Source organism: Pan troglodytes, chromosome 9, assembly GCF_028858775.2.
Source record: "Pan troglodytes isolate AG18354 chromosome 9, NHGRI_mPanTro3-v2.0_pri, whole genome shotgun sequence".
Taxonomy (NCBI): Eukaryota; Metazoa; Chordata; class Mammalia; order Primates; family Hominidae; genus Pan; species Pan troglodytes.
The window spans coordinates 50,095,229-50,123,055 of NC_072407.2; the positions used below are offsets into that span (position 1 = coordinate 50,095,229).

The 27,827-nt window shown below is 36.4% G+C and overlaps 1 protein-coding gene across 50 annotated transcripts in view; it reads right to left on the reverse strand.

The window, feature by feature from the left end:
• The window catches only part of PHF21A (PHD finger protein 21A), a 185,783-nt gene that overhangs the window by 153,518 nt on the left and 4,438 nt on the right, over positions 1–27,827 (reverse strand). For 25 of the 50 annotated variants that reach the window (XR_010147179.1, XR_010147174.1, XR_010147170.1 and 22 more), the window contains 2 exons: positions 2,908–2,948; positions 1,180–1,291 (listed from right to left, as the gene is read on the reverse strand). The gene's annotated coding sequence lies outside the window, so the exon portion shown is untranslated. The remainder of the gene's footprint in view (positions 1–1,179; positions 1,292–2,907; positions 2,949–27,827) is intronic. The other 25 variants (XR_010147178.1, XR_010147184.1, XR_010147180.1 and 22 more) reach the window with 1 other exon arrangement.

The window sequence follows — 27,827 nt, forward strand, 5'->3', positions numbered from 1 at the left end:
TCCTACTATGTATCTAATATGTAGGTAGATAAAATAATATCTTTATTAGCAGTAGTGCTAAAATTACCATGAATGCTAAAAATAATAAAATTCTTTTAATACTATTTATTAAAAACTTTAACATTTATTAACATGAATCAATACAAATGACAACATTAAAAAACATAATGTAATGTCTATTTTCTTATCATTTAGCAAATTTTCAACACATCTTGATTTATTTTCATCACAGTGTTCCTTTTATGACACTCCACAGGTGAACAGAAAATACTACTGCACAAAGAGCTTGGCAACCCTGATTTTAGAGGCGAACCCTCTGAATCTGGTAAGGTTGCTATGTTAAAATTCTGGTGTGACAGCTGTTGACCTCCTTAGCTAGTTGGATGTTTCTATACTATTAAATTATATTTAATAATGTTGTTTCCTATTAAATAAAAAAATATGCATACATATCATTACATTTATGATATCTAAATGTCTGAATGTATGTGAGTATAAAATATCTTTCTAATCTCTATTTGTTTTGGAGGGGGTGGGGGGCAGGTCCTCATTTTTTAAAAAAGGAATCTCTACGCAGGTCATACCTCCACTGCAACGTGCAGGCTATTATGGTGCCTTGGGCCAGGCCAGGGTTCCCCATAGCACCCTCCTTCACAAGTCTGTGTAGTGTCCTGGACCCCTCCCTACCATCATCAGTGCTCAGCCCAATATACAGTTTCTACCTCTGCTTCCTGGGGTCCAGGCTGTCTGAATACACACATTCTTCTATTTCCTAACTTTCTTTACAAAAATAAGGCATGTCTACTAAATTATCCCAACCACATCCAACAAAAGGAAAACTGAGTAAATTTTAAAATACACAGAAATTGAAAATGGAGGAGGTTGGGGAGTAAGGTATGAGAGCATAGTGACAATGAGGCCAAGGTTTTAGAACTAGTTGTCACATTTACCAGAATGTTATTAATATTTAATGACTATTTTTAAAAAAACTGTCCAGACAAGCCTGGCCAGAATCTTACAAATATATACCACACAAAGGATAATGCAAGTGGGTGTGGTAGTCTCAGCATAACCAATAAATACTTAATAGAGGTGGAAGTTATGGGAGATAGATTTCAGATCAATATAAGGAAAAGGAAGAACTAAGGATAAGAGTCGTACAAAAAAGGAATGGGTTACCTTATGAGGTAGTGGGCTCCCTGTCATTAGAAGTATTCAAGAATGCTGCATATCATATCCCCCTCTTGGAGATTCACAATGCACATTAGCATATTAAAGGTTCTGAGAAGTCCTGCAGTAAAGAAACCTGTTTAACTTTGTTTAATGCAGCATTTCCCAAATTACTTGACCACAGAAGCCTTTTCCCACCCCCACCCCACCTCAATAATACTTATTTTTTGTGGAAGTAGAATTCCTCAGAATACATTATAGAAAATGAGCTACATTTTTTTTAAATGTGGTACACAATATGTACCTGAATAACAACCTGTCAGGGATCTAGAAGAAACTGCCACACAAGGTAAAATACTGGAGGAGAAGGCCCTTAACCCATTTATACCTAGTGTTCCATTATTGGAACACTAAGTTTGTGGGAGTTATTTATATCCTACTGCTCAAGTTCTTTGCCAAAGTCTGATTTTTCACAAAAAAAATTTGCAACCTCTGGTATAAATGGGTTAAGGTCGCTTCTCTAAGATTCTATCCCATGTCAAAGTAAAGAGCTATAGGATCTTGATTATTTATTTTAAAAGGTTTAATGAGAGAAAGGCAAGTAGAATAAAAAGGTAGTAAATGCAAGGATTAACTAGTTCAAGTGCCTCCATTAAACATGTTCAAATCCCAGTCCCCAAAAGGAAGAGAGACACCACAAGCACCATAAACTATCAAAAGGAAACCTTGGCCAAATATCTACTATATCTATTCCACCCACCAAGTTAATTACTATTTGAGAGAGGATTTAAAATTTTTTTTAAAAAGGAGTAGTCTTGCACTAGGCGACTACCCTATTCCAGCTATCTTATTTGAGTGTAATTTTTTTCATAATACACACTCTCCTAATAAAGTTAATATTTGTTTGATGGCTAGTCACTAGATTGCCCTGTGCATTCAAAGAAATGTTTAGGAATGATGAAGAGCCATTAAAAAAATCTCTCAAAGTAGATACTAGGAAAAAATGTTTGCCTGTATGCCCCACAATTACATTTCTCTCTCTCTTTCTCTTTTTCCTTTTGAAGAATTATATAAAACAACACATGCTAAAAATGTGCTATCAGACATGAAGCTAACTAATCCAATATTAATTTTAAGAATGTAAATAAACACGAGTCCCAAATTTCAAAGTCAAGTTTCCACAGTTAAATTAACCTAAGCCATTCTGCACATATACTAAGGCCATCAAATAGAACAGCATATTAAGTAACACAAAACACTATAGGAATCTTAATCTTTTTTAAGAGATGAGGGTCTCGTTTTGTTGCCAGCTTCAAGCTGGACGACTTGAATTGGCTCAAGCCATCCTCCTGCCTCAGCTTCCTAAGTAACTGGAGCTATAGGCACACACCACTGGGCCTGGCTGGGAATCTGAACTTTTGAATTTCTTGACGTTTGAATTCTCAACCAGAACCATTGCATTAAGGACATTTTTGGAAAACGGGACTTTTACATTTTAACAGGTTATCGAATGGTGGAACATGCAGGCCTAGCTGTATTAGCAGAAACACAAATGCATTTGAAGTATAGCTACGTGAAATTAGACAATTCATTTCCACTTAGTGCAAATAGCAAAGCCCCATTTCTGAGAGAGAGCCTATTTGCAAAAAAAAAAAAAAAAAAAATCACAATATTTGAATAACTATCCAGCTAGCATCAGGATCAGGCATACGATGTCTACCTAGTCAAAGTACTTACCAATTTTGGGGAAACTGGCTCTCCTTCAGCTCTCTAGCCCCCTATAACAGAAGAACGGGAAAATGGAATTAGACAACACACACATATTTATGACATGTCGTTAAAAGCTGAAGACTCAAAGATTACTGATTTTAAGAAGAAAAAACAAAACACACAAAAGTTTCCGAAGTTTTAAAACCCAAAAGAAAAAAAGAAGCAATAGGTAATTTTTACAGCAAAGAAAAGAACTCAAGAGCAGTTAAATTGCTACTTTTCCATAGTTTTTCAAGACAAGCAAAAGTAAGTAGTTGATAATTTTCCTTTCCTAAGAGACACATAGAAATGAAATGCACCTCATTTAAATAACATACAACTACTCCTCCATCCCCAACAAGTGACCTCTACTGTCAGTTGTTTTACATTAACAAATTAAGGTAACATCACTAGTTCTTAGTTTGGTCCTCATAAAAGGCATTTTTTTCAATTAATCTTGAAATGTATTTGCCTTATATAAGGCTTTAAAATCACAGCATTTTATAATAATGTATAGTCAGAATTTTAATTAAACTTTTTTTCACATTCTTAGATGTGTCTCACCTTTTTTTTTTTTTTTTTGAAACAATGTCTTACTCTGTTGTCCAGGCTCAAGTGCAGTGGCACAATCACAGCTCACTGCAGCCTCAACCTCCCAGGCTCAAGCAATCCTCCCACCTCAGCCTCCTGAATAGCTAGGACTTCAAGTGTGCCACCATGCCTGGCTATTACTTTATTTTTTTGTAGAGTCAGGCCTCACTGTGTTGCCCAAGCTGGTATCAAACCCCTGGGCTCAAGCAATCCTCCCTGCCTCAACCTCCCAAAGTGCTGGGATTACAGGTGTGAGCCACTGTGCCTGGCCACATCTTACCACTTTAGATTGTAAACCACATACACAAAAGCTATTTGTTTCTATGCCACATATCTAATCAGTGATGAAGCCAGAAAGAAAATTTAGGTTTTGGGATCCCAATCCAATATTAGGAAACAAAAATTAAAACTTTTCCCTTAATATTTTAGTATTAAATTATTTAAACTCCACTATGCTATGCTCTAAAACTACATGTCTTCCTTTTGCCTTAAATATGGTGTTTGTTGACTGATATTACTCCAATAGTGTCTCATTGCCTCAGGGAATATTTCAAAAGAGCTTCATGTCTCCCAGATCGTAAATCTTTGTTTAACCATGTACAGTTATACCAAACATACGATAAAATTATTTAAAAGGGCCCCAGTTCATGCAGTTAGCACTCATTTCCAAAGAAAGTCAATGTGCTATTCTATTCTGCCTTTTCTTTAGCAGCTGTCCTTTTTAAAGTTCTCAGGCCCATGCAAATAACAATTTTAATCACCAAGGTTAGGATGACTCTCAACCAAAAGAGAAATCATGCAACAATCTGTAGAACAATGCAGTTATTAAAAAGTGGATTCTTAACACTACTGATATCTACAGGACTCTGTGCCACTCAAAAGGTTGCCTCAAACAGTACCAGGCACATAGTAAATGCTCAATAAATGTTTGTTAAGTCAATGAATTGACTAAACAGACACTTAAGCTGTCTGTTGAGGGCTTATCTTCCCTATTAGGGCTTTCATGTTAGCTCTTTTAGGCTGGGGATAATTTCTTATGCATCGATTTCCAGCAGCATTATTTGTTAAATGAATGACTTTCTGGAACTGTTTTCATCCAAGATGTTGATTAGGAAGTAAAATATTACCATTTTAAAATATAGTAAAAAGGAAAAGACTGATAAATTGGACAAAATTAAAATTAAGAACTTCTGTTCATCAAAAAAACACCATTAAGAAAGTGAAAAGGTAAACCACAGAATCGGAGGTGATAATCGTATTACGTATAATCAACACAGGCTTATACCCACAATATATAAAATATGTTGAAATTCAAAGTGATGAGGATGGGACTGGGATTTTAACTTATACAGCATTTGAGAAAGTATTAATAAATGCTGCTGAAAAGTCATATTCAACAAAAGGCAGCACAATGTACATATATCTTATCTCCAAGGCATTTTCTCCAAAAATGAGGAGCAGGGCCAATCCTGAAATGATAAAGAATTTTGCCATGATATCCTGAAATCATGATGTCATGAAACTGTTCATAAGACTATTTGTAGGGACTGCAGAAATCGCATAGAAAATCAAAGCCGGAGAAGTTAAGTGATTTCCCCAAAGGTCACTCAGCTAGCTGATAGTGAAGCTGGAGAAGAGCTTATGGGCCCGAGATTCCTTGGCTGAGCTCATTTTCCACTAGACCTCACTTTCTCTTAACCCGCTGCAGGAGTTACTCTTCTAAAAAACCAACTACAATAAACACTAGCGAAATATTTTTGGAAAAGTCTGCACATAAAGTTTTAAAGAAAAATCACATAAGCCATCTTAAAACATGAAATCCTGGCCGTGCACAGTGGCTCATGCCTGCACTTTGGGAGGCCAAAGTGGGTGGATCACGAGGTCAGGAGATCGAGACCGTCCTGGCCAACATGGTGAATAATAATTATTTCGTAGAAGTCTCTACTAAAAATACAAAAAAAAATTAGCTGGGTATGGTGGTGTGCACCTGTAATCTCAGCTACTCGGGAGGCTGTGGCAGGAGAATCACTTGAACCCGGGAGGCAGAGATTGCAGTGAACTGAGATCGCGCCACTACACTCCAGCCTGGCGACAGAGTGAGTCTCCGTCCCAAAAAAAGACAAATCATGAAATCCTTTAAACCTAAGGGATCCCCATGAATGGGCTTCAGAGGGGTCTGTCAACTGCTTCCTACTATATGCTAAATTCTATACATATCAGCATAGGTACACCTTTCTTGGAAGAGGGTCCACGGCTTTAATTGGTTTCACAATGAGGTTCACATACCCAAAAAGAGGAAATTATTTTTAGACTAATGATTCTTAAACACTGTGCACGTCAGAAATCCCAAAGTGTTTCTTCTGAAGATTGAATATTAATTGACTACCATTTGGAAATTGACAAAAAAAAAAAGCAAATATTTTATTTCTTTAATTTAAGAAAACTGAGCAGCAAAAAGCAAGATCTATACACACGTTTGTGCTTTTTACACTATCCATATGTAAAACATATTTAAGTCTGAAATGGAAGTTTGATTTCTTCATGTTAAGCTGGTTAAAAGCCACTTAGTTTGTTTCTCACATACATTTCACACTTCTAACTAAGGTACTTCAAAATTTTAACCATATTTGCTTAAATTTTTAAAAGATAGATTTGTTCTTGAAAAATATATCCAAAACACCTAAGTTAGAGTAAATGAAATTATTTTTGCTTTTAGAGGTGTTATACTATCTTGCTAATATAATGTCACACAATTTTTTGCAAACGGAAGATTGTTCACCTCTCCAGAACTTCACAGGTAACTGCTCTAATTAGAGCTGGTAAAGAAACAAATCATCCAGATTTCTAATATGGTTATAATATTTTAAATATTATAAGTAAATCTAAAGCAATTAATAATTATTTAAATACCTTTTGTAAAATATCTGAAACCCTTGCGATATGAAGAATCTGTATTAAACAAAACTTGCAGAGAAAAAGTTTAATACTAGATCATGTTTTAAATTAGGCTAAAATTTAATTCACCCTACTACAAATTTCAAATGATTAAGTTTATAGCCTGTGCTCAATCATAAATTTTGATAAGGGACTAGAATAGCACAGATAACTGTCATTCAAAGACACTTTAAAATGTCACCTTACCCAGAAGATTCAATCTCTTCTCTTCCCCTTACTATACCAAGCTGATAGAGGCCCCCAAACTGAGTTTTATACACCACTGGCTTTACTGCTTTTTATCTACCCTTCCTAACTTTCAACAGAAAGCAAGTAAGTTTGAAATAGATTTAAATGCAGATAAGTGGTTAGAAGAAAAAGCAGAATCCCGCTTGATAGGTTTAGTCCTTGGGGCCCCAACATCTTAATAACCATCCCTCTTGTACCCACCTCTCTTACCCTCTCCTGGACATTCCTCTAGCTCTTTTCCTTTTATTCTCATGGAGCACCAATTTTCCCCTCATCATTACTGGATCATTTTGTTCCTTCTATCTTAAAAAATAATAATTAAAAAAAAAACCCTCTTGACTCCATATCCTTCTCTAGTTATTGTCCCCGTCTAGGCTCACATTTATAGCAAAACTCCCTGAAAGAGGTAACCATACTCCCTCTAATTCCTCTCCTCCCATTCTCTATTGAACACAACCCATTAGGGCCTTTGCCTCCCTCCATTCTTGTGAAGATCACCAATGATTTAACAGTTGTTAAATCCAACAGAAAATAGTCTTCACTTCCTTGACCAGTATCTTTTGACCCACTGCTCATTTCTTCCTCCTCAAAATATTTTTTCTCTTGACTTCCAGGAGACCATCCTCTCTTGATTTTCTTTCCCAACTCTCTGGCTACTCTCCTTGGTTTCTTTTGCTGGTTCCTCCTTGCCTCCAACACCTTAAAATGTGGAACTGTCCCAGGACTCAGTTCTTGGAACTCTTCCCCTTAGGTGATCTCACACAGTCTCATGGCTATAGAAGGATCTACACACTGGCAATTCCCAATGTTTATCTCTAGCACATATCCTTCCCCTGAATTCCAAACTCATATACCCAACTGCCCACTCAACACTGGTCAAATAGGTATCTCAAGCTCAACACATCCAAAACTAAACTCCTGACTACCTCTCCCCTAACTTCCTCCTCAGAGTCATTCCCATCTCAGTAAATGGTAACTCCACCCCCTCAGAAGAAAAAATCCTAAAAGTCATCTTAAGGCTCTTCTTTTACCACACTCCACATCTACTCCGACAGCCAACCATGTGCCTCTACCTTCAAAATATATCCACCATGACCCCTTGTCTCAACTCTCCTACCACCTCCCTGGTCCAAGTCACCTTCACCTTTCACCTAGATAATTGCAACAGCCTCCAAACTGGCCTCCCCAATTCTACCCTAGCCCCGCTAAGGTATATTCTCTCGCAAGCCAGAGTAAGCTTTTCAAAATCCAAGACAGATCTTGTTACTCCTCTGCTCAAAACCCTCCAGTGGCTTCCTATCATACTCCGAGAAAAGATGAAGTTCCTTTCAACGGCCCACAGGCACTGAGTGATTTGGGCCTCTGCCACTCGAAGCCGTCCCATCTCCCTATCGCTCAATCCGTTCCAGCAACACTGGCCTCTTTTCCGTACTTCAGACCCTCCAGGCAAGTTCCCTTCTTGGGGCTCTGGAATACTCTTTTCCTCCAAATATCTTCATGGCTCACTCCCTCACATTATTGAGGAAATCTACAGCAGTTTCAGGAGCAAGAGAATACTAAAATAAAGACTAAAACTATAATCAGAATTGTTCCGCTCCCCAACTTTTACTTATGCTCTTCCTTATAACAAGAATGATACCTTTTTACCCTCTCTCTAACTATCCAAATCTCACCCACACACTAGGGTCCAGATAAAGACTCACTGATTAACAGAGATCTGCTCAAACCATCCTAATTCCCAATTCTTCCTTTGTTTAAACTCCTAAAGTGTTTATCCTCTTTCTCATTCATTTTCAAGTTTAACCACACACTGCCTCACATTTTAATCTGACCTATATGACATCTCCCTAACTAGAACACACACACACACATACACAAAAGAATAGAATAACTTGTACAAGTAGTTCTCAATCCTAGATCAGGATAACACATAAAACTTCAAAAAATACAGGTTCACAGGCCCTACCCTTAAAGATATTGAATATATTATGTCTTATTTAGAACCCATAGATCTGTATTTAAGTTCCCCCAAAAGATTCTAATAGGGAGCCAGGATTAGAAACCACTGCCTGCCTTACAGTACTCTTTTTCCTTCAGTACCTAGGAAAGTAGGCCTTCAAACAGCCTAAAACTAGAATGGACACCTCAGAGGGCAGATCCATACCTTCATTTCATGGAGGAACAGAGGTCCAAGAAGTCCAGATGACTAGCTAAAATCAACAAAGATTTAGACTGTACATAAATAAATGGAAGTAATAAAAATCCACAATTCACAGATGGGTGTAGTAAACACTGATTATCTATTACTTGACCAGTGGTTGTAGTGTCTAAGTTCTAAAACAGTGCATATTAACTTCTATATGCTTGAAAAATGTGAGCCACACTAGCTAATAAAAGACTTTGAGGCCAGAGGGTAATTACAGGAAGGCTTTTAAGTAAAATAAAAAACAAAACAATTTTTCTAAGTCTTCTTACAATATAAACAAAAACTGTTAGAACCATTTTTTATGGTTGAGAAGAAATAGCAGAAATAAATAGAAAGAAGAAATCTTGCTTCCTCACTCTATAAAGTACAAAAATTCTTATCACAAGCTTCCATAGCTCTCACAAAGCTGTTTTCTGAGTCTAATGATCATAACGAAAACTTCTTAATTATAGATCAGACTTAGTAAATCACTCCTTATCCCAAGACAACTCAAACTCTATCTTAATAATCAGTTAACCTCAGGACTAAAACTCTTGTCATTAACAACAAAAAAACAACTCAGGTATCTATAAGGCATTATAAAAGAGTTTGAGCTTATTTTGGTGTACAGGGATTTAAGGAAGTGCCTCCTATTAACACTAATGGGAGTTCTGGGTGTAAACCATAAGCACCAAGGAGGAGGATCAACGCCCAGCACTGCATCTGTGAGAACCCTTTCTATTGCACTAACTGTAACTACTGGGAGTTGTTCGCTCAGAAATGGAATAATAGACCCAAATTCCTATGTCTCTAAAGCACAAGATAATTCAAATAAAAGTCACTAAGAAAGGTCAATGCTAGATACCAGATTTTAAAAATAAACAAGAAAAAGTTAAACTAAAAGAACAATTAACACATTAAGAAAATTTTATAAAACAGCATCAACATACACAGAAGAAATTAGTGAATTGCTAGAGAAAAATATCTCACACAAAAATAAATTCAACAAGATTAAAACAACCAAATTTTAAAAAATTAAAGCACAGTAAACCCAACTATAGCCAGAAGCTTATCCAGAGAAACACATGCACACAAAACAAAACTCAACTCCTCCCTGATGGAGCCCTCAGTATACTACAGTCCTTGCTTTAAACACAGAAGAAAACTCCTGCTGCATTGATAGCCAAGAATAATCAGAGTACTTACAGATAAATGGACAGTGATCACAAGCTGCCGAGGACGAGCAAAACTAACTAAATAAAAATTATAGCACCTTATTGTGTTCCATCCTGCCTCACTTCTCAATATAGCACTGCTGTACTCACTAGGCTGGAAAATGAGCAGGTGCCTTTCAGGCTATAGAAAAATTAGACACACACACACACACACACACACACACACACACACACCCTAAACACAAACACAAACACAAAGGGAATGATACTCTTTCACTTGAAGGGGCTTAAAAAATGCAAGACTTTGCTGCAGGCCTAGAAAACTCAGAGTAGGCCTTACCGAAGAAGTGAGAAAAAAGCCAAGGTTTATTCCAAATCCACATTTCAAGCACTAAAAGAATTAACGTTTATTTCAGTTAAAAGGTTTTGGCAACAATCCATTTTTTAAAAAGGAAAGAGAAATTAAGATTTTCCCTGTTTCCAGCCTGAAAGAAAATTAGAATCTCTTCTCTCTGACTATACAGGTTTAGCTCCACAACACAAATAAAAAAGAACCCTGACTTTAGGCCTAAAAACTAAAAATGGTTCCATACAATTTACATTTTTAAAAAAATCTTTGTAGTCCAACATATTGATCCTTTCTCACCACTACTATCCTTAATGAACATTTATCTTTTTATCAGTACTTTGAAATGTCAATGAGAAGCGGAAACAGCTACAATACACTGGGAATTTTAACTTTTGAAACAAAAACCACAAAGAAACAGGAGTCTGAAACATGCCTCAATCACGCTGATAAGTAAGTAGTCCTAAAACTTGAAAGTGAAAGCAATACAGACCTCAAAAAGAAGTTGTTTGCTTGATATTAATGCTAGCCTTTAAGACCAAAAATATGTTATGTTACAGAAGACTGAAATCAGGGCTTCCATTAACCTTGTTTAAAAAAAAAAAAAATCCCATGAGCATGGATTTTTTTCCTAAGTCTCTTCATCAGAGCAGCATGGGGTCCCATTAGGCACCCTATTTTACTTCCACCTTATAAATAACGTTAGCTATTTGCTATTTCCATGGAAACCAAGTAGAGAGAAACCCACTTAAATGAATACTGGTTAAAAGAATAAGTTTTATTTTAGAAAGGTTTTGCTGCTATAGGCGAACTCTTCTGGGGAATACTACAAAGTCTTCTTAAGTATAATTTTTAAAAATATATCTTTGGTGTAGAGGGAACTTATTAAAGGTCCTGTTAAGTAAGTATACTCCTTGCAGTAAATGATAGATGCCAAATAACATCATAACATTAAAGACACATTTTCAATGCACAGGGGTTTACATGCACAACTTTCACTGACTATGCTTCCCCATGCATTGGGATGGAATAATTACACCTGTGGGTCTAATTTAAACTAATGCAACCAAATAAATTCAGAAATAAGGCTACCATTACCTTGTAGTGACTCCTAATGAACACGCCCCACAACTGCAGACATATGTACAACTTACAGTGCAAAGAAGAGCAAACAAGGGAGCACGTAACAAGTTTCTAACCACTGTTACCACGTCTAAAGATAGCAGGTAGTCAAAAGTCCCTCCTCGACAAACCATTTTATAAGTGAAACAAGCATTCCTTAACCAATACATACATTCGGGTTAAATAGAAATAGAATATGCACAAGAAGGAAGTGCGGAACAAGACTTGTGACCTGCAACTTTAAGCTGACTTATATATTGTCCTGCTTATGCTAAGAAATGGTGGTCCATACAACCGTCACAGATAGGAAAGTGTACATAAAATAAAATGCAACTCCTAAGAACACAAGCTCAAAACTAATAATCTCAGAACTTCTAAAAGCAGAAGGAGTAAGAAAAGCTAAAATCTGTCCAGCAGGCATCGTTCTTCATTAAGTTAGTGGTGGCTCAGACATCTTCAGTAAGTTAAAAGACAAATGAAAATATTATCCTAAAAGGGATTACCAGTATTAAACTAACAATGTATGAAAAGAACATTCTCATACACATTTTTCCTTTGAGTATACCAATGTATCTAACTGTAGTGCATGTTTTGAAAACACAAAGTTACTTTCCTGTTATGTTTTACACACTATAAATAAAGATTGGCAAAATGCTGGTAATTGTTAGTTAGGGAATAGGTACGTGGGGTTATATTATTCACTCTATTTTTATAAATGTTTTTAAATTTCCATAAGAAGAAGTTATTTAAAATCCTATAAAGGCTCTTGTCTCAAATGTTTTTCTCTATGTATAATTAAATAATAGATGAAATGCCTGGTATAGATCTTAGAAGCTACTGCACTGATTGACTGATTGAGACAGTGTCTCGCTTTGTTGCCCAGGCTGGGGTGCAGTGACATGGCACAATCACAGCCTCACAGCCTCGACCTACCAGGCTCAATCAATCCACCCAACTCAGCCTCCCTAATAGCTGGGACTACAGGCACATGCCACCACACTTGGCTAATTTTTGTATTTTTTGTAGAAACAGGGTTTCGCCATGTTGCCCGTGCTGGTCTCCCTCTTTTTTTTTTTTTTTTAAATACGGAGTCTCGCTCTGTCGCCAGGCTGGAAGCAGTGGCGCAATCTCGGCTCACTACAACCTCTGACTCCTGTGTTCAAGCGATTCTCCTGCCTCAGCCTCCTGAGTAGCGGGGATTACAGGCATGTGCCACCACGCCCAGCTAATTTTTGTATTTTTAGTAGAGACGGGGTTTCATGATGTTGGCCAGGATGGTCTCAAACTCCTGACCTTGTGATCCACCCGCCTCGGCCTCCCAAAGTGCTGGGATTACAGGCGCGAGCCACCACGCCCGTCCCTGTGCTGGTCTCAAACTCCTGAGCTCAAGTGATACACCAGCCTCGGCCTCCCACAGTGCTGGGATTACAGGCATGAGCCACTACACCTAACCAGGAGCTACTGATTTTAAATCCAGCAGAGACATTAACTCAACATGTAACCATAATTAATTTCCAAGTTTTATTTTTCTTACCAAACAATTATGTTAACAATTTAAAACCACTAGGAGAAACCTAAAAAGGAAAGGGTCTGCTACTTTGCAACTATCAACCAACGACATGTAAAAGATCAATATATAATAAGGCATCAGTGGTATTCTGTATTTACAAATCAAGGAAAGAAAGCCTAGTCTTCTCAATTAATAAATCAAAATATTTTAGCAATTCACAACACCAAAATTTCCATTTTTTAATTTTCCAATTAGGTCCATGAGACTAGAGAGCAGTCTAATAAATTAATGCTTATTTTAGTTAAGTAACATGCCTGCCTCTTCCTCAACTTTGCCTCTATCTCACCCCAACCAGAAAATACAGCAATTTCTGAGGTAAAAAGGTATTTTTCTATTCTCTCCCTTAGTCCAGATATAAAGTATTTTACAAATATTCAGTTACTGTGCAAGTGATTTTAAGCTATCCATTCTCCAAATTCCAGCTGAGGGCCCAAAGTAGGGGGTATCCCCACAAACTGTTAAAGCTTAAGGTTTTGATAATAGCTCAGTATCTCCCTGTTTAAAAACTAATAATTACAATGGTGTTTTGTTTTTAAGAGAAATAGAAATAAAACAGTGGTGGCTTGAAGGGAAGGATGAATAACAGGCAGGGGACGGAAAGAGACCATCAAGAGAGTAAGCAGAGAAGCAGGAGAGGAAAGGCAACAGAGGGAGTCTGGGCAATCACCGGCGGCATCTCTACACAGGAGCACCACCGGCTGGACAGGGTCCTGCAGAGCTGAAATGGGACTGCACCCCCGTCACATACAGCACCACTTTTTACAAATTAAGCAGGGACAAACTGATTTTCAAAATTGTATAATTCTTTAACTCAACCCCCAAACGCTTGTAGAATCTCTTTCTAACATATATTTATCAAAATGAAATATACTTCTAAAGTTTCCACAATTCCATTCAACCAACTGAAACAACTTTTACAGATTCTGCAAAGAGCTAAGGTAAAGAAAACTTAATACTATATATTTGCTATGCTAATTTTAAAACTATAATGCTTTACCTACTGGTCACTCTATTGCAAAGTAAGATTACAATTATTTAATTGAAAGATAACTATACAACCCATTATAAAATTGCTGAGTTTTAAAAATATTTGTCGAGCCAAAGTACAACACTTTATTTTTTAAAAAACTCATTGGAATTTCTCCTCAGAAACGAGATACAATGTTTTAGGAACAGGGACAAAATAAAATATACACCAATTCACCTATAGTAAACACACCTATTCACCTACTAGACCTTTATCAAATGGTACAGCTGGGTTAGTGAGAACAAAAAGTTAATAGGAGCCATTATGCTACTTTAACTTAAATTCTTGCTAAGGGTAACATATACCATATTCAGAATGTTATGGTAAGCTATTACAAATACATTTGTTGAATCACAGAAAAAAACGTATCAAGGATCAAAGACCGAAAACGTTCAGATCCTGATCAGTAGTGAATGAACAAAGTTAATTATATTTTACACTTAATGATCTTTCCCCTTACTCATTTACTGGTTTCACTTATAAGATAGAGAGATTCGTAAGACAGATACATATATACATTCTAATGGATAATATTAACTCAATTATTTACCCCAAAACCCCTCAAATCTGAGGAGATCATTGTACCTTTTCTCATAATCAACTTGTTCTCAGGGTCAGTTTCTAGGCTCAATATAGGTAGCTTATGACAATTAAATATAGAAAGAAAATAACAATTACCATAAGAAAACATCAGGCACCAAATGAGAGGAAATTTCACAAAGGCAAAATGCCCAAAATCAGAAAGCAAATAAACTGTGCCCATCATTATTAGAAAGCATTTGTATGCCACTTTTATATCTCTGGGGTTCTACAATTGCTTCCACTAGTTGTTACACCCAAGCATGAGTTCTCAAGGGTTAAATACACATAATTTGCCAGACCCAATGGACTGACCAGCTGATGAGTATTTAAGACTTGAGAGTTACAATGCCTAGTCTACTACTGACTTGATTCTAAGAGACCTACTATAAACTGCACCAATATCTTGGTGCTGGTCTCACCAGCTGTTGAGAAAAAAAAAGAAAAGCTTATATCACTATGGGTTTTAATAAACATTAAATCCCCTAAAATATTTAGCAGGCTCTGTTAAAACTGACATATTCCCATGTATTTTCTATTTTTCCCAGAGGTATTCACAAATAAGAACTCATTAGATAACACTTTTATCATCTATACTCTTTCTCACCACACATTTCAAGGGAGAAAAAAACCTCTCCAGCTAAATTGTTCCAAATTTACTCTTTTCCCATGAACTTTTAGTGGGACTGTAATAATAACAATAACAATGATAAGAGCAGCTATCATGATTGAGTGTCTCAAGATTTCCTCATTTTATTGTCACATGAACCCTAGGAGGCTGGTATTACCATCTCTGTATCACAGATGAAGAAACTGAAGTCCCAGTGACCAGCACAGTGGTATGCAGCATGTATGTGATAAATCTTTATTGGAGTGAGCTTAAATAATTAGTCCAAGGTCACACATTAAACTTTAAGTGGTTATACTGAGATTCAAATACTGGAGTCAGATGCCAAAGCTCAGGCTCTTATACTAATACTTGTCTCAATCCTTGAGAAGAGAAGAAAGGAGCAGAAAACTAAGCTTCAGTACCATTTATTTAGTACTTACTATGTGTCAGGCACTTCTACTAGTTTACACATTAACTCACTTATTCCTCATAACCACTTCATTTTATTCAAATTTTACAGGTGAAGAAACTGAGGCAGAGGCAGAGCAGGAAGTCATTTGGCCACAGTCAGAGCTAATACGTGGCAAAGCTAGGATTTGGGCCCATGCAAAGTGGCTCCTGCACTAACATTCTTAACCTCTGTGTTCTACTGACATGCTATAAACTCCCCTTCACTCGAATTACATGAAAACAAAACTTTTAACCTTTTTACCAAATTACTAAATTGTAAGCTTCACTGAGAGAAAACTAGTAGTGCTTTCCAAGCATGTGTGCCAGACGTCTTTACAGGCACACAGGACATGCCCCTGATGATTAGATCACTGCACGACTCAGGAAGTAGCACACTGTAAATCTGGTTAAGAGTCCCCAGCCCACCTTTCTCCACACTCAGACCCACACTAACCAGGAACTGCAAGAAATGGGCAATTCAGAGACGTCCCTGTGCAATCTTCTATAAAATGAATGTCACTCTGAAAATATCCCAGTGTGTACAGTACCCTTCCATCACCCCTTCTTCTTCCCAAACACCATAAAAAAAACACAAAAGGAATGAATGAGTCTAAGCTACTTAAAAATCATAACAAATGTCCAATGATAACTACAAATTTAAATGAGAAAAAAGCAAAATTCTCATAATTTTGTAACTTGTCCAAATTTTACATTTAAAAAGCACTAGACCTCTTTGAAAGACTCAATTCTTAGACTACCTTCTTATCATAAATGTGCCTTGAAGAATGCAGAGAATTTTTGCTTCAGATTCTGAATATCTTGATAGGTGTATTTAAAACAAAAAACATGACTATTGCAGTATAAGTTATTGGGCTTTTTATACTAATATCTAATAGCATGACAATGTATTTAATTACACAAATATAAGTATTAGGCACGGATTTAATATTTGTATATTAACATGTAATATACAGAAAATAAATACAAGGAACAGGACTGGACCTAAAGGTACTGAGAACCTGACACAATGAAAACAGGAACTATTGCAGCTCCCTCCATTGACATCGTAAAGTTGCCACATTTTCTGGGCTCTCTTTTGAATTAATGTGGCATCTGTTCCAAGTACAGCATGCTAACATTTTACTAAAAGATATTTTCATTCTACATTTGTATCTGATTTGCTTTTTATTTGAACTCCTGTTTTATTTCAATGGTCATTATTTCTTTATACCAAGTTGTCAATTTGGCATTCCTAATCTATCTCCCCTGAGCACAAAAGGGTGGGGGGGAACCATCAGCTTAAAACTCTCTAACAGCAATAATTACAATATGTTTTGCATATAGATTAAATAAAGAAAATAAACAGCACAAAGATTTTTGTAGGCTTTTTAGTATCAAGTCCTGATAAGTTAACAGCATCTGTTCCTTTCAGAAAAAGAATTCTGCTCTGAGGTGTTGGGGGTTGGGGGAAGTAAACAAATACTAAATAGAATAATTCAAGTTACAAAGTTTGGTCTTCGAGATATGATGATTTCAATAATTTGCACATATCCAACTCCATCCACTGATAATTGCTTTTTAAGACATCTTCAAAAATGCTGCAGCAACAAGCCAAATACAACCACTTGTACTTAACATGCATGCTGCATACTCCACAATGTTACGTCACATCAGGCACAGAGAAGACGCTTACCAAGCTATCCTGCGTTCTATAAACTGCCTAACAACAGAAAAAGGCACTGCCATCTCAATGGGAGTAGAAGCTATCAGGGCAGGCAGCCCTTTCCCTTTTGGTCAACTCTGAGGAAAACAAGTAAGGTTTATATTTCTGTCTTTTAAAGCTCACCTTTCTCCAGGCCTATACTTTCAATCCTTCAGCCTTTCACAGAAAGAAAGGCTGTTTCTTTAAAATTAAAAAGCTGCAAAAGATCACTCCAACTTAAAAGTCCCACACCTTTTACCAACTGTCCTCCAGCTGTCCCCACGGCTGCCTCTTCTGCAGGAAGAATGGCCTATCTTGAGCACTCGTCTCCAAGTGGGTGTGGGTACCCTGAGGAAGGGAGCCACTGGGAAGAAATTATTACAACTTATATTTTAAAATCTCATCCTTTTAAAAATTTCAAATTTCCTATATGTTTGACAAGATGCATAAAACACTAGACTATCATACATTTAACTGGTAACCATAATTTTTAAAAGTGTAGAGAGTACTGGTCAAGATGACTGAGTCTAGAATAAAAAAGGAAAACTAGGCTCTACCACTAACTTAGTCAAATTCTTGTCTCTCAGTTTCACCATCCATAACATTAATTGAGCCCTCTGTATACTATTAGACTAGAATGAACAAGAATAAAATACTCTGTAGGACATGGTCTGAGCCACTCAAAAGGAAAAGCATATTTATGAATGCTACCAATGAGAAAAACTAAACTTGGCTGGTAAAAAACGTTGACTACTCTATAGTTTAAATAAACTGCTACATTCTACCAGGTCCAATTCTTAGAATTTTAAGGCAAGGCTTTAGCACTTCATGGATCTAAAGAAGCATAAAGCACCTTAGATGCAAGGAGTATATTCTAGGATTAGAAAGGCTTTTTTAAAAACTTCTATAACGAAGACTTTTTATTACCTGTGTAATAAAATTTTTTAATTTAAAAATTACAACAGTGAATTATGACTAATAATCTCAGCAACAAGTTAAAACTCTCAAAGCTGGAATCAAGAGTTCTATTTAATGTAGATTATAAGGTCTTTAGCATGTCTTTCTAAATATAATGCCAGAAAAAATGAACAGCACTCAAATAACTTACTTTTTTTTTTTTAACTGCGTTAAAAAATACTGAGTTATCAGCATAGCATTTGGTAGTGGTTGAGTGAGTAGGGATAGGTGATGGGGATGAGTTCAGCCCACACTACTCACATGAAGTTGTGAAGACCAGGACTAATTCCTATGCAGGGTATCTTTATGCTGATTAAGCAGTACTACTTTGAGTTTCTATTAATTAAAATATTACATGTATTATCTTGGTTTTAAAATCCTACTTTTTTTTAATTTTTTCTTTTTTACAGGTTTGCCCCAATTCTTGCCTACTTTACTTTGTAAATGTGAAATAAATGTGTCCTAACAACCAAGAATAGAGATTACCAGTTTTTTTAAATGTTATCTGAAAACACAATTACTCTCTTTATAAGTAGCTACTAGAATAAACTAGAATCATTTAATTCAGAAATGATGCCTCCTAAATTACTTATATAGGACAGAAAACAATGTTGTCATTTTAAACTGATTTTTTTTTAAGTTTTAAAAATAACAGTGACCATTTCCTAAAGCATGAGGTACAATCAATCTAGGGCATTAGGTTTGGAATCTTAATGTATAAATCTTACCCACCTCTCTTCCTCCAACCTTACTCCCACTTCCCACATGAGCCCTATTTTCAAAAATAAACAAGTTTTTTAAATAGTCACCTGGAAAAAAGTAAACTTTGAGAGTATTATGGTATAATTAAACTTCTTTAAAAATGTGTGTGTGTGTGTGTGTGTGTGTATATATATATATAATACATATGTAAATGCATAGGAAAAGTTTAAAAGTAGGATGGGAACGGAATGACTAATTTCCTACTTTATACGTATCTATATTGCTAGAATGACTTTCTAACTTAGATGCACAGCTTTTGTAATATTTCTTGAAAGGACACTTATCTAACACTCTAAAACGTTGATCGTTATATAAGGACTGACTGAAATAGTGAATGTAAACCATTTGCACCTACTAAAAAAAGTATTAAACTAACTTACACTGTGCTTTATAAAGTGCCCAACTTCCAAACTTTAAGAAATAGCTATTAGACCCCACCCCATGCTACACACTATGCTTGGCAATGGATATACAAGGATAAACAAAGCAGGCACTGTCCCAAATGTCTTCATTTCCATCCCATTCCAATGTTTACTATTTTCAAACTACTCAACCTAACCCAACCAAAATCAACATGAAACAGCCTCAAAATGATACACTGTAGCTGTGGCCATTTCAGTAAATTGAAAACTTCTTTAGTAATTCATTTCTAGGTATCTATGGGAATTACATAGTTTAGTATAGCATTTTGGACATTTAAGAGCAAGGGCTCAGGAATCAAACCTGGGCTTGAATCCAGGTTGTATCATTTGTTACCTATGTGATCCGAGGGAAACCTCTACTTCCTCATTTGTAAAATGGAGGTAGGATAATAATAGTAAATCCTCAGAATATTGCTGTGAGGATTAAAACTAAATAAGATCCTATGTGTAAAAAGGCTTAGCACTATACATAATAAACACTCTTTATTATTGATGACAACAGATAAACCTAAGGTACAAAAACCGTTCACAACTTGTCAAACATTTAAAATCTATGTCATTTCTCCAAAATGTGTGTATGTCACTTCTCCAAACACAAATATATATATTTATGTAAGTTTGTATATTAACACATAAAAATAAAATTTGTATAGTTAGTAAAATAAAATTTTTAAAACACAAAAGCTCATAATTAAAATTTTTCATTCCCATGACAACACACCAGTACATTTATATTTATAATATACACACAAATGTACCAATGTGTATATTGTTAAGAACTACACCATAAACACACACGTAAACACATGTCAAGAATTTGTCTATTGGGCCAGGCGTGGTGGTTTAGGCCTGTAATCCCAGCACTTTGGGAAGGTGAGGCAGGTGGATCACTTGAGATCAGGAGTTAGAGACCAGTCTACCCAACATGGTGAAACCCTGTCTCTACTGAAAATACAAAAATTAGCCGGGTGTGGTGGCACATGCCTGTAGTCCCAACTACTCGGGAAGGCTGAGGAAGGAGAATCACTTGAACCTAGGAGGTAGTGGTTGCAGTGAGCTGAGATGGCCCCCCTGCACTCCAGCCTGGGCAACAGGGCAAGACTCCGTGTCAAAAAAAAAAAAAAAAAAGGACTGGTCTATTGGGAGCAGGGTGGATCACTAATTTTTTGGTTCTAACTCATTATTTAAAATTGTATAATATTAATATTATTAACATGATACAGATAAATATCTTAAAACCCAGCCCCTTATTGCTGATTAAAAATTCAATTTACATACACAACTTTAGTAATATAAAGTACATTCATGAGTATTATCTTATCTAATCCTTTTAATATCATAGTGAAGCAGGCCCTTATTATTATCCCCATTTTACCACTGGGTAAACTAAAGCCCAGCAAGGATGAACTTCCCAAGAGTGTACAGCTACGTGACAGGAGTACACTTGAGACCAAGTCTTCTGACATCATCACAACTGTTTCCTTTATACTGGCCTGGGGCATTTCACTAAAAAGGAAAACTGTGTTCAATAATTTAGGTGTGTCAACGGTCTCTACACTGAATCTACATGGCTGCCCAGTTTTACTCTCCTTATTTCCTCTCCTGATTTCCAACTTTAGTATTTCAGTAATCACATGGGTACATATAATGATAAAAATATGGAATGAGAATTCCTACAAACCTGATATTTTCTATATTGGCCCATTAACACCAGGGACTATTTTTCTCCTTACATTTAGCCCTTTGTATTAACTCCTTTGTAACTGCTGAATTTATTTCATTTTAATATTCGGTCTTGAAAAGACAAATTGATGTCATATAAATAAAACAGCTTATAAAGTAGAAGCATATCAGACCAGATTCCATACATTTTGGACACATCTAAGGAATCTATTTAATGTCTAATCTACATATTAACAATTTTTTTTTTTTTTTTTTGAGACAGAGTCTTGCTCTGTCTCCCAGGCTGGAGTGCAATGGCACAACCTCAGCTCACTGCAACCTCCGCCTTCTGGGTTCAAGCGATTCTCCTGCCTCAGCCTCCCGAGTAGCTGGGATTACAGGCACCTGCCACCACGCCCAGCTAATTTTCTATTTTCAGTAGAGATGAGGTTTTGCCATGTTGGCCAGGCTGGTCTCGAACTCTTGACCTCAGGTGATCCACCTGCCTCAGCCTACCAAAGAGCTGGGATTACAGGCGTGAGCCACCGCGCCTGGCCATATTAACAAATTTTAAATCACAACTATGTGGGGGGGAGGCTAGTATTATTACAGCAGATTGGTTTGCTATATAAACAAGTACTTTAAAAAATATTTCTTGGGCCAGGCGTGGTGGCTCACGCCTGTAATCCCAGCACTTTGGGAGGCCGAGGTGGGCAGATCACTTGAGGCCAAGAGTTAGAGACCAGCCTGGCCAACATGGTGAAACCCCATCTCTACTAAAAATATAACAATTAGCCAGGCATGGAGGTGCATGCCTGTAATTCCAGCTGCTCGAGAGGCTGAGGCATGAGAACTGCTGGATCCTGGGAGGCAGAGGTTGCAGTGAGCCGATATTGCGCCACTGCACTCCATATCCAGCCTGGGCAACATGGCAAGACTCTGTCTCAAATAAATAAATAAATAAATAAATAAATAAATAAATAAATAAATAAAACTAAAGGCAGAGTTTTCTTAAATAAACACGGTAGCCCTCAGCAACAATATTGTAAGAACTCCTCGCAAGAGAAAAAGCTGGAATAAGATACTGGCTAAGCAAGTAAGAAAGGCACTGCCCTGCTTCTGCATACATTCAAACTAAGACATGTACATTGCAGCTTATGCTTACATTTTCCAATATCCCCAGGCATCCCTTTCCCTTCTCAAACAGCCAAAGGGGACCAGCCATGCAAATAAAAATACAAGTTCAAGAGCCTAAAAGAAGTCAGTGTCCTAAAAGAGAAAATTAATGTAAAGAATTAAGATTTTTTGAAACTACACTTTCTTTCTGGGGCTGTTTACTGGCATCCAATACATCAATCCTGTAACACTGTGAACTACAGTGATAGATTGGTACATGCTTCTAAACACAACAGAATTTTTCCAAGGTTACATACACTGTAACAAAAGGGGCATTTTGCAGCATCTTATTTTCCTTAATCAACTAGTTTGGATATTCTACCAGTGCAAACACTGTAAACAATAAATTTTCATTATCTTTTGAACTTTCTGAAGTCAACCAAAGGCTTGTGGTATAGATGCAATGAGTACTAGACAGGCAGAGCTGAATACTAGTCAAAATATTCAGTTACTGGTGTGATAGTCCTTTTGGGGGCATACATGACTTAGGAAGAAACTGAGGTGCAAGGACATTTTACACACAGCAAAAACATTCTCAGGAATTTGTCACATCATTACCATAAGCCAAAAATCTCAAGGTCTTAGAACAGCCTGAGCTTCTGATCAAATTATATTGTAAAAAGAGAGGAAAAAAATGTGAAGCGTGCTATTTTTTAAAATAACAGTAACTACTACTACTGCTGCTGCTGCTAATTCTAAACGTTTACTGAGCCCTTATTATGTGCCAAGCACTGTGCTAGGCACGGTCATAGATTTTAACAATTAATCCCTGCAACAACCCTCTGATATTAGTTAATAAAATTAAAGTAGAATCCTCACCAAAAAAATTTAAACTTTCCAAATAAAAATATAAATAAATTATTAAAGACATTTCACCTCTTTCTCTGCCTCAGACTACATTTTCAAATATTAAATTTACACTAAAACCATATTTATTTTCAGGAATTCCAGTTAAAGCGTACAGATATTCAAGATGTTGACAATTATTACAGAAGAATCACAGAACTCTGAAATTAAATACTGGCACAGAAAACCTTCCATCCAACCTTACGGAACAACTATCCCCATTTAAAAAAAAAAAAGGAACAGCATATATATCAGGCTTGATAATAAGAGGCTTCTCATGCCCACACTAGCAATCAATGATGCCATAATTATAAAGAGACCTGTATCGCCACATGCATAAAAATAATTTACATCTGCTAAGTCAAGTTTTCAATATATTATTTTGTGTGTAAACCTTATAGTAGCTGATAAAAAATACAATAAACTAATCTAAGGTAAACTAAAACACTAGGTTGTTTCTGAAGACTCACTTTAGAATTTGAGCAGCATAATAATCATAATATTAGTAATCAAACTACTTAGCAGAAAGTTCTTAGAGGCCTGGGAAGCTGTGTATAAAATGGAGCAGACAAGAAGGAAGGGTTTTCCGTACTGTTCAAATCAACTACAGGTCCCAGCATGCAGTGCTCTAATCTGAAGGTAAGCAAAAACTGCAATGCGTACTGGGACTTGTAGTAAGTAAACCACGTTATCACAGCAAGTTTCAAGAAAGTCTGATCTAGCACAATTTGACTATATCTTATTATCAGAGGCTAATCAAATTTAAATCAAATTTGTATGTTCTCTGATGTGGCACACAGTTTCTCTAGCACATACTGGAAAAAGTATCAATATTTAGACCAACATTTTCACATTAGAAAAATCTTACGTAGGAGAAGCACAGAAAAAAATGCTGAAAAAGCAAAAAAACTTGATGTAATAAAAAATATAATTTTTGAAATAGTTTTTTAAAGTTTGAATGGATCCATTTCAACATTCTCTAATCCTCCCCTACAAAAAAGTTTAATTGTTTTGGCCGGGCGCGGTGGCTCACGCCTGTAATCCCAACACTTTAGGAGGCTGAGGCGGGTGGATTACGAGATCAAGAGATCGAGACCATCCTGGCCAACATGGTGAAACCGTCTCTACTAAAAATACAAAAATTAGCTGGGCGTGGTGGCGCACGCCTGTAGTCCCAGCTACTCAGGAGGCTGAGACAGGAGAATTGCTTGAACCTGGGAGGTGGAGGCTGCAGTGAGCTAATATCGCACCACTGCACTCCAGCCTGGTGACAGTGTGAGATTCATTCTCAAAAAAAAAAAAAAAAAAAAAAGTTTAATTGTTTTAACAGGTTGCTTTTTAACAATTATTCAAGATGTATTTTATAAATAATTTTTCTTGAAGAAAATTCTCAGAAGCAAACATTCCCCATATTCTAATATTGCCCACCAGGAAATAATTTTTATAGTAATACGCACACACCCCATCACAAAAACAAACAAAAAATACTGAAGTTCTGCTTTTGTCAAGTCCTTACTCAATATTTATGCCCTCCATTCCTCACCTCTAATTCCCTACACACACACACACATGCACACATCCCCACACACACACGCTTCTACAAAGAACACTTAGAAAAACAGTATTCCAACTACAAGCCCACTTCTCTCATCCACTGACCTCTTCTGAAAACACCAAAGATTTTTTAAGCTATCAGTAACACGTCCAAACACAAGCTGATAAGTTTGAGCTAGAATTTACATATATACAGTTGCTACACACCCTCCTATTTTCTGCAAGTCTGTGGAAGGAGGCTGGGAAAGAACTAAGTGCAATCTGCATCAGGAGGCCTAACACAGGTGGTGGGTTATTTTCAGGCAACAGCACCTTCACAAACATGTTTTGGAATATAGTCCAAGAAATTCCTAACAAGGAAAGATAAGCTGGCACACAAATTTAACGCAATCCAGCTAAAAATCATCTGCAACACATGCTACTACATTTCACCATAAAAGTGACGGGCTACTATAAAGGATTTGAAGCTTCATCAATACAACATACTGTCCATAAGGCCAGAGATAGCAGTTGCCATGGTTACTATACCCACTTTTATCAGGAAATTACTGTCATTACCCCAAAGTTTTGGGTACTTATTTAAAATTTTAAAAAAACACACACAATTTAGGGTTCTGACTGTTAATTGAGTGAAATAATCAACTACTGTTTGATTTGTAAGTATGTCGCTTTGGAGATGCACATGGTTAACAATACTTGGATCTGCAGCAGAAAAAAAATCAATTCCTTTCTGCTGCTCCTTCTCCTCAAGTACTGACAGTTTGTATTCTCAATGCAGCCAAAACAATAAAACAAAACCCATCTTTTTGGCTTCTGTGTTTAAGTTATTTTTTCCCCTAGGCCCACAAACAGAGTCAAAATAAAGCCTAGATCATCAACCTGTTAGGCCTCATCCCCTTCCTATCCCCTCCATACTGGTTCACTTTCTTGACTACTTAGAAAAGGCAGAAAACATTTCTGTAACTGATTCCAAAGTATAGAAAAGAATAGTTGCCTTCAACTGAGATATTTTCACCAAAGTCTTTTTTATTTATTTATTTTTTAAGGCAGGGAGAGGGGAGAGACTTGCAGGGTACTAAAAGGGAGAAGTGGAGGAGTATTCAAATTGCCACACAAGTCTAGTGTGAGAAAGTTGCTTTAGAAGAGTCCAAAGGATGGCTGAACCTCACATATAATTTCTAAAAGCTCTGGAAGAGTTCACCATAATTTTAAGACTGAATTGAGGGACAAGTAATAGAAAAGTTATTCATAAAAGTCTACTTCAACATTTTCACAAAAGATAACTATTCAAAAATTTAACACACATATAAGAATTATACGAAAGCCTACAAAATAGTATGGCCACATATACACACAAACATACAAAGTAGAAAACATAAGCTATTTAAGAAATAATTATCTACAATAAATTCAATGCAATGTTAACATATTATCTCTTTTTAAAAAAATCGCAAAGCAGCAAAAACATACACCTGAGAAAATTAATGTGATCAAAACGTTAAAGAATTCTTAGGCCTATAAAAAAAGCCCATGTACAAAAGCTCCTGAGAAGTCAACATAAATCATTAACATTTCCCAGCACAAAATAATATGAAAATTCAAACATGTTTCAAGAAATCAGTTCTAGATATAGATATAAAAGAATTCCATTAAAGGTCAGAGACCTAAAACTTTAATTCCTTCCCTTCTCTGTTTGAACAGTAATTAAATACAAAAGCCTTCAGCAATAAAATACTAAGGATACAAAATTTAAAAGCACATTCATATAATCTTAACTTCAGTATGTCTTCACAGAAAGCTTTACTATTCACTGTCTGTAGGATGAAAAAGTTAATAACACCCTGAGAGGTTTCATTTTTATCTAAACAGTTAAGTGTTTTTCTCACCGTTCACAGAAGCAAGTTTCTATATTTACTTTCTAAAGGGGGCAATTTCAAAAGAATAGTCACTTCTAAAATTTAAGATACTATACCTTTTGATAGGCTCATAAACACAGGGTTCCTAATTATCTATATTTTACTTTAAAATGTTTCTATTCCAAATTTGTGAGCAGAGTTTATAAAAAAGCTGAAACTCAAGGCTTTAAACTTTTGGGTTATTTTTACACAAAAATATTTCAGTGCACTCCTCTAGATTTGAGTAGTCATTTCCTTGTGCATCCTTCTAAAATAGAAAAACAAAAATGATATATCCATATATACCTAATACTAACACATACAGATATACATCTTTTTCACTGTGAAACAAGCTTGAAAGCTTTAGGCAGTAAGAATTTTTCAGAAAGTTAGCAGAGTCAGTCAAAACATTCAAAACTTGAACCATGACATCTGTTACTCTGTGTCAATAAGAGTCTATAGAAGAATCAGGGAACTTACATACTCACTAAAATCAACTACTATCACATCACATCAATGGAGAAATGAAGAAAAACTGTAATAGGGGACATACAATTCACAGGATCTTCAAAAGGGAAAATGATTTTTTTTTTTTTAATTATGAGAAACTGACTAGGCAGCATTTTTTCAAAAGCAGCTTCAAAACTATAACAAAGACATTTTTGGTAACCACAGCAGTATTTAAAAAACAAAAATTTAGGCCGGGCGTGGTGGCTCACGCCTATAATCCCAGCACTTTGGGAGGCCGAGGCAGGTGGATCACCTGAGGTCAGGAGTTCAAGACCAGCCTGACCAACATGGTGATCCCCCGTCTCTACTCAAAATACAAAACTTAGCCGGGCGTAGTGCCGGACACCTCTATAATCACAGCTACTCAGGAGGCTGAGAGGCAGGAGAATCGCTTGAACCTGGGAGGCAGAGGTTGCAGTGAGCCGAGATCACGCCGTTGCACTCCAGCCTGGGCAACAGAGCGAGACTCCGTCTCAAAAAATAAAAAAATAAAAAAACTATAGTGTCCAGGGTGCACTTTAAATGTATTACTTTCTCAACTGATATGGAAAAAGTTAGCATTTTAAGACAGAAGCTTCTGTCCA